We start from the raw sequence: 17671 nt of genomic DNA, 5'->3' as shown, positions 1-17671 counted from the left end.
GGTAATTTTATTCCATTGAATTTTACATATTTCATGTTATCATCTGTCCTTTGGATCCCCATTCTTCCTTACTCAAAGGGGGTCCGGCCTCCCTTGGCGTTGCTCTAAGTGCGCCCAGACCCGTAGTTAACAGTCTAGGTTGCTTCTCTTCTCTTTTCTTTATCTTTTCTTCTATCTATATCTTTAACACTTCTTTTCTTCTATTTCTACTTAGTCTTTTCTAGTTTTTCACTCTGCTTTTCTAGTTTGTCACTCTGCATTTCTAATCTATTTTTCCTTTTTTCTTTTTCCCAATCAGTTTCTCCACCTTCTATACACCTTTTGTCTTCTGTTTCCCAGAGTAACATCTCTCTTCTTTTCTCTATATTTATCTATTTCCTCTTTTCCTCATTCCTTATTGCATCCTATTATCATGTCTTCTACTCATCCGTTATCTGTGATTTCCTGGAATGTTCATGGCCTTACCCATTATATAAAACGCAAGAAAGTTCTTTCCTATTTACACTCTAAACATGTGGACGTTGCTTTATTGCAGGAGACTCATTTGGACGATATTGAATCCAGTAAACTTAGCAGAGACTGGGTTGGTAAAGTCATTCATAGTAGCGTTTCTAAGCCTGATCCCACCAACCCTAACCCTATTCGTAAATGTGGGGTGGCCATTCTTTTTCGGAAGTCGCTTCCTTTCACTATCTCAAAGCCATGGTCTGATCCGGAAGGTCGGTATGTATTCGTTAAGCTGAAACTTGGAAATTCCTTCATTTGTCTTGGTTCTGTATACGCTCCGCTAGGTCCCAAAAAACAATTCTTCCTTCGACTCAATCGTCTTCTTACAGAAATACATGCTTCTCAATTTCTCATTGGTGGTGATTGGAATTTGGCTCCGGACCCTGCTCTTGACAGAACAGTTGCATTGATACCGTCAATGCCTCGGATAGAGCCATCTTACGTGACATTTTTATTGACACTGGTCTTGTGGACCATTAGTCACCCAAAGGATAAAGAATACACGTTCTTTTCCTCTACTCATGGTACATTTTCACGTCTTGACTACTTTCTCCTTTCGCAACACTCATTCCGGTTGGTTAGAGACTCTAAAATCTTAGAAGCAGCAATATCTGATCACTCTCCTGTTTTCTTATCCCTTGATTTGGGTCTTTCGAACCCAGGACGCAAGTCGTGGCGTTTAAATATAAACAAATATAAAACACCAACAGGTAAGCTTCTTTTACAGTCACACTTACGTGATTACCTTATACATAATGAGGATTCAATTTCCTCTAAAAGGATGGTCTGGGCAGCTGCTAAGGCAACCATTAGAGGTCAACTTATGCGGGACGCTGCTCTCTATAACAAGAAAAACGCTGCCAAACAAATCGATCTGGAACAAGACATTCATCGGCTCTCTCAATTATATATTTCAAAACCGACTCTCCAAAACCGTAAGTTATTGGAACAGGCGCGCATGTCTCTTAATAATCTTTTTACTTCTAAGGCTGAATATGCCTTACAAAAGATGAAAGGCCGTCACTACGAACAGGGGGAAAAGGCTGGTCGGTTACTGGCTGCGTAGCTGCATCCGAGAGAGGCCGCCATGGTGATTCCAGCTATTAAATCAAGTGGTGGTGATATACTTACTCGACCACAAGAAATCGTTCAGGAATTTGCCTCATTTTATAGATCTCTTTACTCTCCAAGCACTCACGGAGATACACTAGCGATGTCTAAATTTTTAGATACGGTCCATCTTCCACGACTCTCAGATGATGGCAGAGCCCTACTTGAGGGTGCTATTACGAAAGACGAAATCTCCTCAGCGATAACTGCCTTACCGTACCTTAAAGCTCCGGGTGATGATGGTTTTCCTCCTGAATTTTTTAAGTGGACTGGTCAGAGTATGATCGATACTCTACATGCTTCCTTTGAGGAAGCTGTAGAGGAATCCTCTCTTGGTTCTATTTCCAACAAGGCCATCATAGCGGTTTTGCCAAAACCTGGTAAAGATCCTTTGTTGTGCGGTAGTTACCGTCCTATATCTCTCTTAAATTCTGATGTTAAGATTCTTGCTAGTATTCTCGCATCACGTCTCCGTAAGGTTTTACCTTCTTTAATCCATAACTCACAAGTAGGTTTTGTTCCCGGCCGTTCCTCTCAAAATCATTTACGTACTCTCTCCCATACTTTATGGTCAGCTAAACAGCTTACTGATGATGCCCTACTTCTTTCTTTGGATGCTGAAAAAGCATTTGACCACATTGAATGGGAGTACCTTTTTACCGTAATGCAATGATTCGGATTAGGCGATCAATTTATAGCTAAAGTACGATTGCTTTATGACAGACCAACAGCTCAAGTTAACTGCCGTGGTTTTCTCTCTACTCCATTCCCGATTCGGCGAGGTACTCGTCAGGGTTGTCCACTTTCCCCTCTTCTCTTCCTTTTGGCAATGGAACCTCTGGCTGGTACCATACGTCAATCGGCCGCAGTGGTAGGCGTTCCCCTTCCAATTGGTCACTCTAAAATGTATTTATACGCGGATGATATTCTTCTCACACTTACTGATCTTCCCCGCTCTCTTCCTGCTCTCCTTCGCATCATCAATGATTTTTCTTCCTTCTCTGGCTGTAAGATAAACTGGGATAAGAGTGAAGCATTACCCATGTCCATTGGTACTACAAAGGATGCAATCTCTGGTTTTCCATTTCATTGGCAACCATCTCGGCTTAAATATTTAGGGATATTGATTAATAGAGGATTGGATAATATTGTCATGGACAATCTAACTCCTTTAATCGTGCAAATGCAAAGAGACTTTGATAAAAGGAAGGCCTTAGGCTTATCCCTTTGGGGACGGGTTCCGGCGGTTAAGATGGTTACCCTACTGCGCTTTCTTTATGTTCTGGGTATGCTCCCTCTGAACATTCCCTTAACTACTCTTCGGTCCATTGACTCGAAAATTAAACTTTTTATCTGGGGTACGGCTAAACCACGTCTCACTTTGTCCAAATTGAAATCCCACCAATTACAGGGAGGTTTGGGTCTCCCATCTATTGAACATTACTCCCTGGCCCTTCATCTTTCACAACTTTCCTTCTTTTTGCCTAAGTCTAAAGACATTCCTCAATGGGTTCCACTTGAACGCCAATTATTGGCCCCTGGCCCTGGTTTGTCTCTTTTATATGGTAAGGGTTCCAGTTCTTCTGATCCTAAAAATCCTATATTATCTGCAATGTATAAATCTTGGCAACGGAGTCATCGTATACTTAAATCTAACTCGCAGCTTCATATTAAAGCTCCTTTGTGGTCCAACTCGGCTATTCGGGTTCGTGGTAGTACTTTGTCCTGGTCTGTGTGGCAACAAGCTGGTATTCATTCTCTAGAGCAACTGTTTCATGGTGATGATTTTAAATCTTTTTCCCAACTCAGTGAGGAATTCCACTTACCACCCACACAATCTTGTAAATATTCTCAACTTCAGCAAGCTCTCACAAAACATCTAGGTTCCCCACCTGAGTTGTTATCTGCCACTCCTATTTTGTCCTATCTAAATTTGTGGGGAAATCTTAAAGGTGTAACTTCTGGCCTTTATAAGACTTTCCTGCATCCTCTATTTTCGCAACCTCTCTCAAAAGCTCTTCAACTGAAATGGCAATCACGCTTATCAGTTACATATTCAAATACTCAATGGGATCAAATTTTAGAAGGTTTACATAAGGGTGTTCGAGAAGCTCACCTTAAATTCTGTATTTTTAAAATCTTCCATGAATGGCACTCACATTCTCTGTGTTGGAGATGCTCTGCTTCCGGTTGTGATATTACGCACATTATTTGTGAATGCCCTCATACTAGATCATTTTGGCTTTTTATAAGGAAGACTTTGGCTAGTATCATGTCACTGCCTTTGCCCTTTACTTCTGCAAATATTATTTTACACGATTTTCGTGGACTCCCGAGGTTTTCTAAGCCACAGGTTCGTCTTCTCCATACTGCTTTGGCTGCGGCCAAAATTAGCATATTACGTCATTGGAAGTCTTCCTTGTCTCCTTCCCAGGAAGAGTGGTTGGTGGCAATGGAACAAGCGGCTTCTCACGAACGTATAATCTACAATCTGCAGGATCAGGCTTCCATTTTTCTCCAAATCTGGTCCCCATTCCTGGAAACTACAGTGGATAGTGATTCTGTCTCCACTCCTTCCTCTCCTACGACTGCTATCCCTTTTTAATTCTCTCCTCTTCAGGGTCCCCCTTTTCCTGCTCCCTTGTTTGTTCTGCATCTCCTCCCATTTCTTTTGCTTCCATCTTCCTTTTTAGTTGGTTTTGTTACTCTGGGGTTTCTTTTTCTTTTTCTTTTTCTTTTTCTTTTATCTTTTCTTTCCTTTTCTCTTTCTGTTTTCTCTCTTTTTCCTTTCTTTTCTTTTTCTTTTCTTTTCTCTATCTTATTCTCTTCTATTACATTCCTACTCGTATCTTTCTTATTTCATTACCTTATGAATTATGGAATATTTGCTATTTTTTTTTTTTTGCTCCTTCACTTTTGTTATATCTTATGTAAAATGTTTTCATCTTAATGATGCTTCATTTATCAATATTTTCTGCTGTTTTCTCCCTGCATCTTTATAAGCATTTGTATCTTCATTTAAACAATGTTTAATAAAAAATTTCACAAAAAAAAAAATACTTTAAAATGGATAAAATATATACATACATATATACATTGACTAACGTACTCAACTGGTGCTTCTAAATACGCCTACCCCGGTGTACCTGACCTAAGCCTAATACGTGGGAAGGAGTAAGTAAGTAGCAGTTTAAGTTAAGTTGGTTTTGCCAAGAATCTGATTCAAGAATTCTCTTTAAGGGTTTAGTCAGCTCCGTACCTGGGTAATAGAATGCAGGAGGTCTGGTATCTCTCTTTCAGGACTCAATATCCCAGCAGGTTGAGTTGAGAAAAGGGGGGTTCACCCAATAAAGTCACTGGGACCTGGGTACATATGTTGCTGAGAAAGAGGGGTCCCAGTAAGCAAACACAAAATTATACACAATCAACAAAAATCAATTAACAACAGTCTGCTAACATTGTTTTTATTTACAATGTAGCTCGGCCACATTATTCAGAAAATCAAAGTAACACTTATAATTCCTATAAAGTGCCCTGGTAACGGGGGAAGGGGATTGGTGCAGTGAGTGTAGGAAGGGTAAGTGACATAAAAAACAGAGCCAAAGGCTACAAACAATCAAAGATTATTAAGCTGATTCAAATTATTAATGACCATAGGTTCCAAATTATTATTTGCAACATAACATGCTTCATACAACCATTGATGCTTGTTATTGTAGGTGGAGAGAGAGTGGATTACTCCCACAAAGCAGAAACATGTAAGGCCTAGGTTGAAAGGCAAGAGTCTGGTCTCAAAACCACTGAAGGTTGCTGGAACCTTCAGTGGTTTTGAGACCAGACTCCACGAAATCAAAACAAAAGCAAGTGAGGATTTCCCAGGTTGCTGGAGGTTTGGTTTGTTTAGAGAACTTGTTGTGCTTTCTAGGAGTCCGGGGAAGTAGCCTTGCTTAATGTGACTGCATAGGCTACAACTAGATATGGATATGATTCCTTATGCCATTATAGGGATATTATTGATTATAACCGTACAAGGGCATAAAATAGAAATATCGATTTAGGTTCCTAGATAAAAACACAATACCCACTCCACGATCTAATGTCCATCATTACTAAAACTAAGCAATAGTTAACATTTAAAGGTGCATGTGTATTCCAACCCACCCCAAAATACATTTTTTGCATTCGAAATGGTGTATACGAAATACACGAAAGTGATAATTGGTACTGTACGCTTTTCAAGCAGTGTAATCATTCAGTTAAAAATGCTTATATATATCAGCTGAACGATGTGCAAAAATTACACATGAAATGGCTCTTAATACAGAAAAGAAGGTCAAGACCATTCCATCACATATGAATACAGTTGCTGTAAACGTGCTAGAGGCTGAGGTAATATATTGTCTCTAGAGTTCCTAAAAATAGAAGCTCTGTTCTTTAAGAATAGTTCTACTTTAAGCAGAGTACATGTGCCAGAAAAAGGTAAATATTTTGGAAGTTGAAAAAAAATAAATTCTCTTTCAGGGGAAAAAATAGTTCCAAATGTTTTCAGTAGCTTTTGTTTATCAAAGCCGAAGGCCGAATACAGAGTTCAGGGGAACGCTGTGTGCTCGTTGCTTAAAAAGTTATTCTTTCTGTTCAGGGGAGAACATCATTTCAGACAGACTCGCAAAGAATTGGTCTACGACATCAGGTGAAAGTTCGACCAAGTTTGAAAATGCCGCAACAGTGCATTCGTGAGAATGATTGCTATCATCGATGTCAGGATCAGCAATGCTCACAGAAGGTCGTACCTGGGTGATGCTGCTCTCATCTCGTACTTCACTGCCACCTAATCGTATTGGTGAAGTCTCAACGAATGCCGTCATCAGAATTGGTAGCCGCTGGGGACAACACGATGCATGAGCCGTTACAGGAGTTAGCAAAGTATCTGTATCCAATGGTACTGCTGATGGTAGTGCAAGACAGACGTCCAACACGCATTCTTCTCCGCATAGCATACATCGAAGCACAGGTAGGATGCAATTTTGCCAGATTGGTCTGAATGAAAGAAACCAGGTCATATTCAGATCTCTTAGCCAGGCTAATCCAAGGACTCTAGTTATGCGGTCCCGATAGCGTATAGCTAGGATCGTTTCTTCCATCGTTGCTGGAGTCTTGTCTGCGACTTGGCTTGCCATATCGGAGCAGAAGGATCAAAATAAAATACCTGCTATGAGTCCCAAAAGTAGTGGTAGGCCGCCAAAGACAGAATGGACAAAATTGGGAAAAATGCCCAGAACTGCTTCGAAGGGTGTTAACAGTCCCGAAAAAATTGTCTTAAATATATGTGGGATACCACTGGCATCAGACATATTTAGGATTTGGCTTAGCATTTCTACGAAATGCACGGGGCAATTTGTTGATAAAAGGGTATGTATCTTTGCCGCTGTCCTTGCAACCTGAAGATCATACGTTTCTTTAGATGACGTTAAAGGCACGGTTGTCTGTAAAAGAACAGACTTCATTCTGCTTAAAGTATCAATTCGAATAGAAGAGATATTCAAAGAAGGCCAAATTGTCGCCTCCGTATCTGGAGTGCTGTTTGGATACAATACTTGCATACAGCAAGTGACCATGGAACTAACGCTTACGAGATAGGCTTTTCCTGGCACCATGCCACAACAGCTGTGGTCCACTATTAGAATATAGCTCCCGTTAGAAAGCTGTCTAAAGAATGGCTCTATTTGTGTTGTAGGTGTGCCGTGCTGGTGACATGAAAGGTTATTTGAAGTCCCCTCACAGGCCCCATGTAAATTAATACCTTGGCACAGAAGTATACCGCTTAGTGATTATTTACAATTGTTACCACTAAGAAATACATTCCGTTTCTTTTCACTATAACATGTGTGTGTGTGTAAGGCAATTTCCATGATGACTTAATGTACCCTTTACCCAACCTTTCATACTGGCCCGCTGGTATATACTCTTGGCAGTATTTAAATTGGAAAGTTGTTATCGGAATTGTAATTATTCCGTGTATTATCCATTCAATGACAGGTCTTTCTGACATTGTCAATGGTAATCTCTCAAGTTTTTCAATGCTCAGAATCGTATAGTCTGCTCCTTTTTGTGCCAAACTGATTTGTTTATCAGTAAGGTTAAAGATAGAGAATAATGACGTTGTGTTTATAAAATGCCATGGCACGTAACCTGAACGCAGATTTTGCAACGTCCAGCCGAGCTGTACAATAGAACGTAATTGGGACTGACCGTGTTGTAACATTAGTAAGTCCTGATCTATTTTATCGATTGCAGATGATACAATACTGTCCAGTGAATATATTCTGGAGGACAGAGTCATTAACCCATTGTCCACAACAGAAAGTGATTTTTCCAAATTAATACAATCAATTTCTCGTATTTTCTCTGCTGTTTCAATTTGCATTACTTTCCAAGCTTCGTTGTATGTAGCGTATATACCGGCCGCTATGAAACGTTTTTGACGCTGTTTGCGTGGTCCCATTATGAAATCACGCAAGTCAGCACCGTCTTTAAGTAAAGTCAAGTGTTGCTTAATTTCTGCCAGTGTGGATCTCTCTAGCCACTCAAGGCATAGTTTCCCTACAATGTATGTTGTAACTGAATGTCTGACATATTATCGACAGACAGAATATCTACATACAAAAATATCGACACAAAAATATCGACAGCAAAAATATCGGAGTTATATCTTCATAAAGGTAAGTACAAAAATATCGGAAAAATAATATCGTAGTACAAAAATATCGAAATTAAATATATCTTTTTTTAATGTATTAATAATAATGTAAAAATAATTTAAAATTACATATAATGTTACTATTATTACATTAAAACATTAAAACATATTTAAAAAATAATAACTTATACATATACATTTAAAAGAAATTATAAAGTGTACATCTAAATTAATATATATACTCACTACACATATTGCAACAGTAGTAAAAGCGTTGGATAGCGTAGGGGTTTACATTACTATTCCCACTCCTGAGGGTGCAACAGTAGGGAAAGCGTTGGATAGCGTAGGGGTAAAAATTACTATTCCCACTCCAGAGGGTGCAACAGTAGGGAAAAGGTTGGATAGCGTAGGGGTAAAAATTACTATTCCCACTCCAGAGGGTGCAACAGTAGGGAAAGCGTTGGATAGTGTAGGGGTAAAAATGACTATTCCCACTCCAGAGGGTGCAACTGTAGGGAAAGCGTTGGATAGCATAGGGGTAAAAATTACTATTCCTACTCCAGAGGGTGCAACAGTAGGGAAAAGGTTGGATAGCGTAGAGGTAAAAATTACTATTCCTACTCCAGAGGGTGCAACAGTAGGGAAAAGGTTGGATAGCGTAGGGGTAAAAATTACTATTCCCACTCCAGAGGGTGGAACAGTAGGGAAAGCGTTGGATAGCGTAGGGGTAAAAATTACTATTCCCACACCAGAGGGTGCAACAGTAGGGAAAGCGTTGGATAGCGTAGGGGTAAAAATTACTATTCCCACTCCAGAGGGTGCAACTGTAGGGAAAGCGTTGGATAGCGTAGGGGTAAAAATTACTATTCCCACACCAGAGGGAGCAACAGTAGGGAAAGCGTTGGATAGCGTATGGGTAAAAATTACTATTCCTACTCCAGAGGGTGCAACAGTAGGGAAAAGGTTGGATAGCGTAGAGGTAAAAATTACTATTCCTACTCCAGAGGGTGCAACAGTAGGGAAAAGGTTGGATAGCGTAGGGGTAAAAAGTACTATTCCCACTCCAGAGGGTGGAACAGTAGGGAAAGCGTTGGATAGCGTAGGGGTAAAAATTACTATTCCCACACCAGAGGGTGCAACAGTAGGGAAAAGGTTGGATAGCGTAGGGGTTTAAATTAGTATTCCCACTCCAGAGGGTGCAACAGTAGGGAAAGCGTTGGATAGCGTAGGGGTAAAAATTACTATTCCCACACCAGAAGGTGCAACAGTAGGGAAAGCGTTGGATAGCGTAGGGGTAAAAATTACTATTCCTACTCCAGAGGGTGCAACAGTAGAGAAAAGGTTGGATAGCGTAGGGGTAAAAATTACTATTCCTACTCCAGAGGGTGCAACAGTAGTGAAAAGGTTGGATAGCGTAGGGGTTAAAATTACTATTCCCATCCAGAGGGTGCAACAGTAGGGAAAGCGTTGGATAGCGTAGGGGTAAAAATTACTATTCCCACAGCAGAGGGTGCAACAGTAGGGAAAGCGTTGGATAGCGTAGGAATAAAAATTACTATTCCTACTCCAGAGGGTGCAACAGTAGGAAAAAGGTTGGATATCATGGGGGTAAATATTAATTCACACACTACTCCCCCTTCAACACACAACCCACTACACATACATAAATCATATCATTTAATCATTTAATAATTATGAGTTACCAATTAATTATTATTTAACAATAACAACAATTTAAATATATTAGCACATCAACTCTAATTAATTTAATTAAATAATTAATATTATTTAATTACTAATTAATTATTAATTAACAATTAAAAAATATTACATATATTAGTACATTAACTCTAATTATTGTAATTAACTAATTAATATTAATTAATTACCATTTAATTATTAATTACCATTAACAAATAATTATATTTATTTGCACATTAACTCTAATTAATGTAATTAACTAATTAATATAAATTAATTACCAATTAATTATTAATTAACAATAACAAATATAAATTATATTAGCACATTAACTCTAATTTATTTAATTAACTAATTATTATTAATTAATTACCAATCAATTATTATTTAAAAATATTTTAACATATTTATCAATTAATTAATTATTATTAAATTACTTCCCACACTATTCCCCTATAAACCCACAACCCGCTCTGATACTAAAACGCAAAATGTAAACAAAATTACTAATTTTCAAACATACATTTAATAACATATTTAACAAATATATAAACAACATAATAAAATACAAAACACTAAACATAATTTCGATATTATAAAATTTCGATATTTTTTTTTTCAAGTCAAATAAAGCTTTATTCGATTTTTGCAGAGAAAACCATAAAAGCACATATGATACAATATAAAATGACTATGAAATACGATCGAAAAAACATGCTACATATTAGAAACAGGTTAAAAGTTTAGGTTTGTAAAAAATCATGTAAAGTTTTTTGGCTGGTGGGGAGCAGAAGACAGTTAATTCATTGATGTTCTGCACCTTACTGCAAATTTCAAGAAGCTACTAGTTGCATTGATTACAAGTTCGTCTTCCAGCATATATAGCTTAAGTAAGGCTGGCCGGCACTGTCTTAAGCCCCACAATTTAAGAAGCGGGAGAAGATGTTTCCTTCTACCCCAGTCATAGAATTTACAGAATAAAATAACGTGAATGTTGGATTGTTTGGAGACATTGTCACAAGGACAGACCGCCGGTGTAACCGACCAATCGTTTACAGTGGGAAATGTTAGTAGGCGGAAAAGGCAGTCTGACCTCATCCTTGTCAACAGCATTCTCGTATAGGGGGTGATGAAGGGGGAAAGATAGGATGGGATGCCGTCATCATGTAGTAAGAGGTTGTGTTTAGCAATCGATTGTTTGTTCCCTTCAAGATAGGAGCGTCTGTCTATAAGTAAGCCTAAACAGCGAGCTTTAAGGTCTTTTTTGGAAATCGTTTGGCACGTTGTGGGGTTGGTAAACAAATCAACTAGATCCAGGGAAGTTAAAAATTTCTGTACATAGGCGAGCCAGGGTATTTTCCTTGAGTTGGTTAGGGCCATACAGTCCATAATTATATCCTGGTTTAACACCGTTTTGTCCGAGGACCAGACTTTGTGCCATAGCAGGATTGGAGCGGTTTTAATTATGTCAGAGATATATACTCGTGCTAACTCATTGTGGCAGACTGTGGTTGAAATAGAACGGGGAACAGCCAACAAAAATCTTAAAAACGCGTTCTCACTGATTTGGATCTCTCCGCAGTCCGCCATGCCCCAGATACCTGCTCCGTATGTTGCGGTGGAGACGCATTTGGCAGCATATATGTCCAGCAGGATTCTTACTGGTTTCCCACCTAATTTGGTCGCAAATTTTTTTAAGGCTCCAATTTGTCTGGTAAAGGCCAGGTTTCGGGTGTTTACAGCATTCTTCCAAGTGCCTGTCCTGCTAAAAAATATACCTAAATAGGTAAAAGTTTTTGTGAGACTGATCTTTTTAGCATCAATGTATGTATTGCAAGTGATGTTTTTTTTGTTACTGCAACACATTGTAAAAGTTTTGCTTACATTGATCTTAAGACCTCTCATGTCCATAAAGGTAGAAAAGGCGGACAGCGCTTTTTGAAGCCCTAGTTGGGTCCTGGACATGATCACAGCGTCGTCCGCGTATAAAAGAATTGGAACCGCAAGGCCGTTTATTTTTGGATAATCCACATCTAATTTGGCCAAGCAGTCGGCGACGCTGTTGATATACAGGTTAAAAAGAAAGGGGGCAAGGATACAGCCCTGCCTGACCCCCTTTCTAATAGGGAACTTGTTGGTGCATGCTCCGTCCTTCCCATATCGAACCTTGGCCCCAGCTCCACGATAGAGTTCTTTTATGAATGATAAGATGTTTGGATCAACGCCCATGTTGTTGAGGGTAGACCAGAGTAAGCTATGGTTGAGGCAATCAAAAGCAGAGCTTAAGTCCACAAAAGTCATATATAGGTTGCCTCTTTTTGCCAGCACATGTTTGTCAATAATCAGAGCTAGATTTAAACATTGTTCCACTGTCCCGAGACCAGAAACGAACCCATATTGAAATTTAGATAAAATGTTATTCTCCTGTGCCCATGTTTGTAGTTGATTTAAAAGGACTCTCCCGGCCACCTTCATCATGGAGTCCAATAAAGAGATAGGTCTATAACATTTTGGGTCCGTTCTTTCTCCTTTTTTAAAAATGGGTATTATAATCGCTTCTTGCCATGTTGTAGGGAATCCTTTACGGGCATAAGAATTAAGGACGTTGGTAAGAATAGGTGCCCATAATTTGATGTTGTCTTTAAATAAATCTATGGGGATTCCATCTGGGCCGGGCGCTTTGGCATTTGAACTTTCAAGAATAGCCAGTTCCACTTCCGAGTAGTTAAAATAGATGGAGAGTGGAAACGGCTCTTGGTTATTGATTAGCGATTCGTTGCTCTCCATTGGTTCGATTCGGTCATCTAGTTTATAGAGATCAGTGAAGTGGTTTATCCAGACATCTTCAGTGATGGCAATTTCTATGCAGTCGGTTGTCCTGTCACTAAAGAAAGGGGCGTTCACCTCCCTCCAGAATGCCGTGTTGTCCCTTAAAGTGCTGGCTTTCAACAGAGCTTCCCAGGCCGCGTTTTTCAATTCCTTTTTTCTGTTCTTAATTGCCTGTTTGTAAGCGGCACGGGCGGATCTGATTTCCACCTGGTTTGTTGGAATTTTGTTGAGACTGGCCTTCAAGATGTCGCGAGTGTTAGAACACTCGTGATCGAACCAACTTTGGCTCTTAGGAGTGTAGATTTTATTGTTATTTCTGGTCAAGTTTTTTCTAATTTGTGAGGCGATTTGATCGAAGGCAGAAATAATTTCCAAAGGGTTGGGTGGGAGTTCTAAACAGGTCCGGAAAAGGTCAGGAGCCGTTTTGATCAAATTTTCAAGAAATTTCGAGGTGTCAATTTTAGCCCATTTTAAGGTGTATCCATTTCTTGACGAAAGTGAGATAATGTGTGAAAAAAGGTTTTCCACGATGCTTCTAGACTTAGTACCACTGGAGGGGGAGTATATTTTAATGCTGATGGGGTAGTGATCGCTCAGAACCAACTCCTCTCTATTAAGTTCTAAAGCGTCTCCATGATGGGTATGGGACAAGAGGAAAAAGTCTATTGTCGTGAGCGATCCCCTTCCATGGAATGTGGGTAGAAATTCAGTCGGGGGGACAGTTAGATCGTTGAAGAAACCCAGATCCCACTCGTGTAATAAGTTGTTCAGTTGAGTGCCCATGGTTGAATGTTCGAAATGGGTGGTGTGTTCTCCATTTGGGGCTCTTTGGTCACAAACCCTAGTTCCACTATATGGGCATAAGTGACAGTTGAAATCACCTAGAATGATCAAGCGCTGGTCTGAAGAGGACCCTCCCATACCCTTCTTTATTACTGTAGAAAGAAACTCCATGAATTTTGTTTGATCGTCTCTCTGTGCACCGTTGTATAGATTAATTATGAGAGAGTTGACAACCTCTTTCCCAGATATTTTAAAGGCCTGAAGTAGGCGGCCGAAGGACTTTGGGCTATGATCAGTTTGCGGGAGGTCAACGCGTTCTAATGATGCGTTTAATCTATTTGAAACATACAAGCAGAGACCTCCAGAGGATCTACCTCTATGGGATTGAGTAGAGGGAGTGAAATGTGTGCTATAACCATCCAGATTTATGGGCGTCAGATCCCAACATTCCTGGAACGCTAGGATGTCGAAGGTATGTATGTAATTCAGGAAGGTGGGGTCATTTATTTTATTTGAAAGCCCGGCTATGTTCCAAGATAAAATAGAAAGATAATTGTCCTCGATGGAATGTGTTGGGGTGCAGTTTGGGTGATTCAGGTCAGTAGTTGGGGTTGAAAAAGAATTCTGGGAGTCGTTGGTTTGTGAGCTTTTCGGTTCAGAAGGGCCGTGTGACAGAGCCAGGTTAAGGGAATCTTCAGTGGGTTGGGAAGGGGCAAGGTTTCCATGTTTGCTAGGGGTCATCCCTGGGCTAACAGGAGACCTGGGGGACCTTGGGTTATTGTTAAACGGTAAGTAATTTTTTAATGGTCAGTCAACCATTTCTAAAGTTGAAAAGTAGTTACTAGTTGGGACCCCTCTCCACCCCTCTTCGTATGGATGATCTCTTCTTGGGTTCCAGGGCGGGTAATCCCAGTCCCTCCTCCTATTATTACGTGTTTCGACTTGAGACCAACTCCAGCCTGGGGATTGGCCCCATTTTTGGGGGAAATCTTGTTCACGTGGAAACCTCGGTGGGTAAAAGAAGGACAGACGGTTGGTGTCTATGCTTCCCTTTCTCTCCAGGGTTGACCAGGAACATATATAACTCACTGTCTCTGGATTATCAAAATTGATGATGATACAATCCCCTTTTATTCTTTTCCTTGTATCCCCTATCCACGGGACTCTTCGTACCATGGACAGTCTACTTTTGCAGTGTGAGGGAAGGGGTCTGTTAATCTGGAGCCACTGCATGACTTTATTTTTTAATGACCAGGTGGATTCACTCATGTTTTCTTCCAATTCTGGTACCCCTGTAAGGATCACGGTGTAGGGGCTTGCTTCAGGGGGTAGATGGACTGGTCTCTTTGGGCCAGCTGGTTTATTGGGTGCTTCAGCAGCCTGTTGAGTGGCCAAGGGTTTAGGTGATGGGGGCTTAGAGTTCTTACTGGTGGGATCTACACTTGTTGCTAGTTTTCCCTGTACTTGATTGGTGGAACCCTTAGTGTCTGTAAAAGTAGTTTGATTAGTAGTTGGAGTTTTTGGTTTTTTTTCTATTGGTGGGGGAGCTTTGTGCATTGTAGGTTGAGGCGCTGGTTTCTGTAAAGTAACAGCCTGGACATGTTTGGTGGTCGTAGAGACTAATGGCACTGCGGTGGTAACAGAAGGTTTGAGATGGTTAACCTGGTTTGTTAGTCTGGCGAGCTGCTTCTCAATATTATTTAGCGTTCGCTCGATTGGGAGTAGTTGCAATTTTATAAAATCCTTAATTGAGTCAAAAACTTGTACAGTGAGTTCTAGATGATTGGATGTAACAGTGTCATGACCCCTATGAGTCTCCTCCGTCGAGGTGGCCAAAAGAGAAGAGTCATCCACGTTGTCAGGCAATGACTGTCTGGAGATCTTTGGAAGGTTAGTACGTGGAGGTTTTTTAGACCTAGTGCGCTTCGGTGGACAGTGCAACTTAGACTTTGGTATTGACCTTACACTGGTTTGTTTGGGAATGGCTCCCTCCTTGGACACCTTCTCGGGTTTCGGGGGTGAGGCTGCAGCTAAGGGTGAGGGCTGAGGTTGTGACTCTATCAAAATTGAAGACACAGGTTGAGTGGGGCTGATCACCAGAGTAGGAGTTTTCTCCAGGTCATCCATAGAGGCTTCCCCTAGTGAGAGATGAGTGACTGATAAGTCGACGCTCATTGGGATGGTGTGAAGTTCAGCACGAATTTCTTGTAATAGAGGAGCGTTGGTTTCCTGGTGGATGGGTGTTTTGGCTAGAGCGAGAAGGCCCATAGAAGACCTCCGTGCTGCAGCAAGGTCCTGGGAGACGCGTCTTTCAAGCAAAACGATTCCCTGATTGATAGCATCGTTAGCTTTGGTAATGAATTGGTCGATTGGGCCAATTACTTCACCCACTCCATGGGCCGTTTTGTTCCTCATAGCCCTGGTAGTCATGTTAGCAGAGAAACACCCTTAGGGTGTAAAGCTAAAACAATAGTGGTGGATGACTCCCAGTACGGATGGTAATGTACAAGGCGGGAAGATACGGTTGAAAGAGGGTTGGCCCAGACCAGACTTGCCCTGGCTTGAACGGGCTTAAACGGGCCCGCCCTTGGCCCGGGCTTCGCCCCGGGCTGCGCCCCGCGCGCGTCCCGCGATGCGCGTTCTAGCTCTTGCTTTTAAGTCTAAGAGGAGAGGGCGGGCACTGGGAGGGGGCGCGGCACCCTCGGGAAGAGGAGACAGCTGGTGTCAATAACGCTGTCCCTCGCAGTCCCGGGGCCGCGCCTCTCACCTCCTCTGCGGCCTCGCTAATCTTTTCTCCTTCCTCGGCAGCAGTGGACTTTGGCAAGAAGTGAAGCTACTCCAGTAGCAAGTGTCAGGCAGGGAAAGATGCAGGAATCACCTCTGTGTACAAGCGGCACCCGTGGAGCGGGGGCCGCGAGAGCTTATAAACGCCTGGGGGCGGGCACTGGGAGGGGGCGCGGCACCCTCGGGAAGAGGAGACAGCTGGTGTCAATAACGCTGTCCCTCGCAGTCCCGGGGCCGCGCCTCTCACCTCCTCTGCGGCCTCGCTAATCTTTTCTCCTTCCTCGGCAGCAGTGGACTTTGGCAAGAAGTGAAGCTACTCCAGTAGCAAGTGTCAGGCAGAGAAAGATGCAGGAATCACCTCTGTGTACAAGCGATATTAGTAACATACATACCATAAAAACGATATTCTGTCTGTCGATATTCTGGACATCGATATTCTATACCATCGAAATTAAAACATCGATATTATTGTATATCGATATTTAAATTTCGATATTTTGTCTCCCTACCGTTGTAACTATCCCTGGATGTTGTCTCTGGGAGTATCTAGGGTCTGGTCTGGTCATTTTGAACCCCTGTATTTTGTTCAGGAATCTATCTTGACAGTTATTTGTGTCTATTGGCCAGATCAACCATTTTTTCCAATCAGGATGTGTTTTGTTTTGCTGTAAAATATGGGATACGTCTATCTCAACATTTGTAGTGGTATTACTATCAGGTATTGGCTTTGGAATAGACGGTTTGTTTAAGTCTTTAATCTTAGTTAGGCCAAGACAAGTAGTCTGTTGAATGGTGTCATTCAAGAATATAATTTGTTCTGGGATCATGCAGGCTCTAAATAATTCTTCTAAACCTTGGACCTGCCATTCTTTTGTACCCCAGATGGTTTTCGTTTCAATGTTGTTTTTCCCGAAATCAAATCCAAATGTAATCATTTTTTCATAAAATGTTTCAGAATAAATCAATTTACTATTTGTCAACATTGTTTTTATCCTTGTCTTATTTAGCAGTTTAAAATAAAACGTTTCTGCATCACTTGTGTTAAACCCTGCGAAGTAAGGGAATTTTGCATAAAATGTTTTCGAACTGCTTTTAGGTGGAGTTGAACAATGTTCCCATTGATTATACTTAAAAACATCTCTAGGTTGAGCAGATTTATGCAAATAGTGATGTGCAAAGTGGTTGTAACAGTACATTTGTTCATAGTTCGACGAACCCTGTAAATAATCATGTTCTGTAAATTAAGCTGTCAATACT

The sequence above is a fragment of the Lissotriton vulgaris genome, chromosome 10 (genome assembly GCF_964263255.1).
Source record: "Lissotriton vulgaris chromosome 10, aLisVul1.2, whole genome shotgun sequence".
Classification (NCBI taxonomy): Eukaryota; Metazoa; Chordata; class Amphibia; order Caudata; family Salamandridae; genus Lissotriton; species Lissotriton vulgaris.
Note: the sequence above shows the minus strand (reverse complement) of the source record.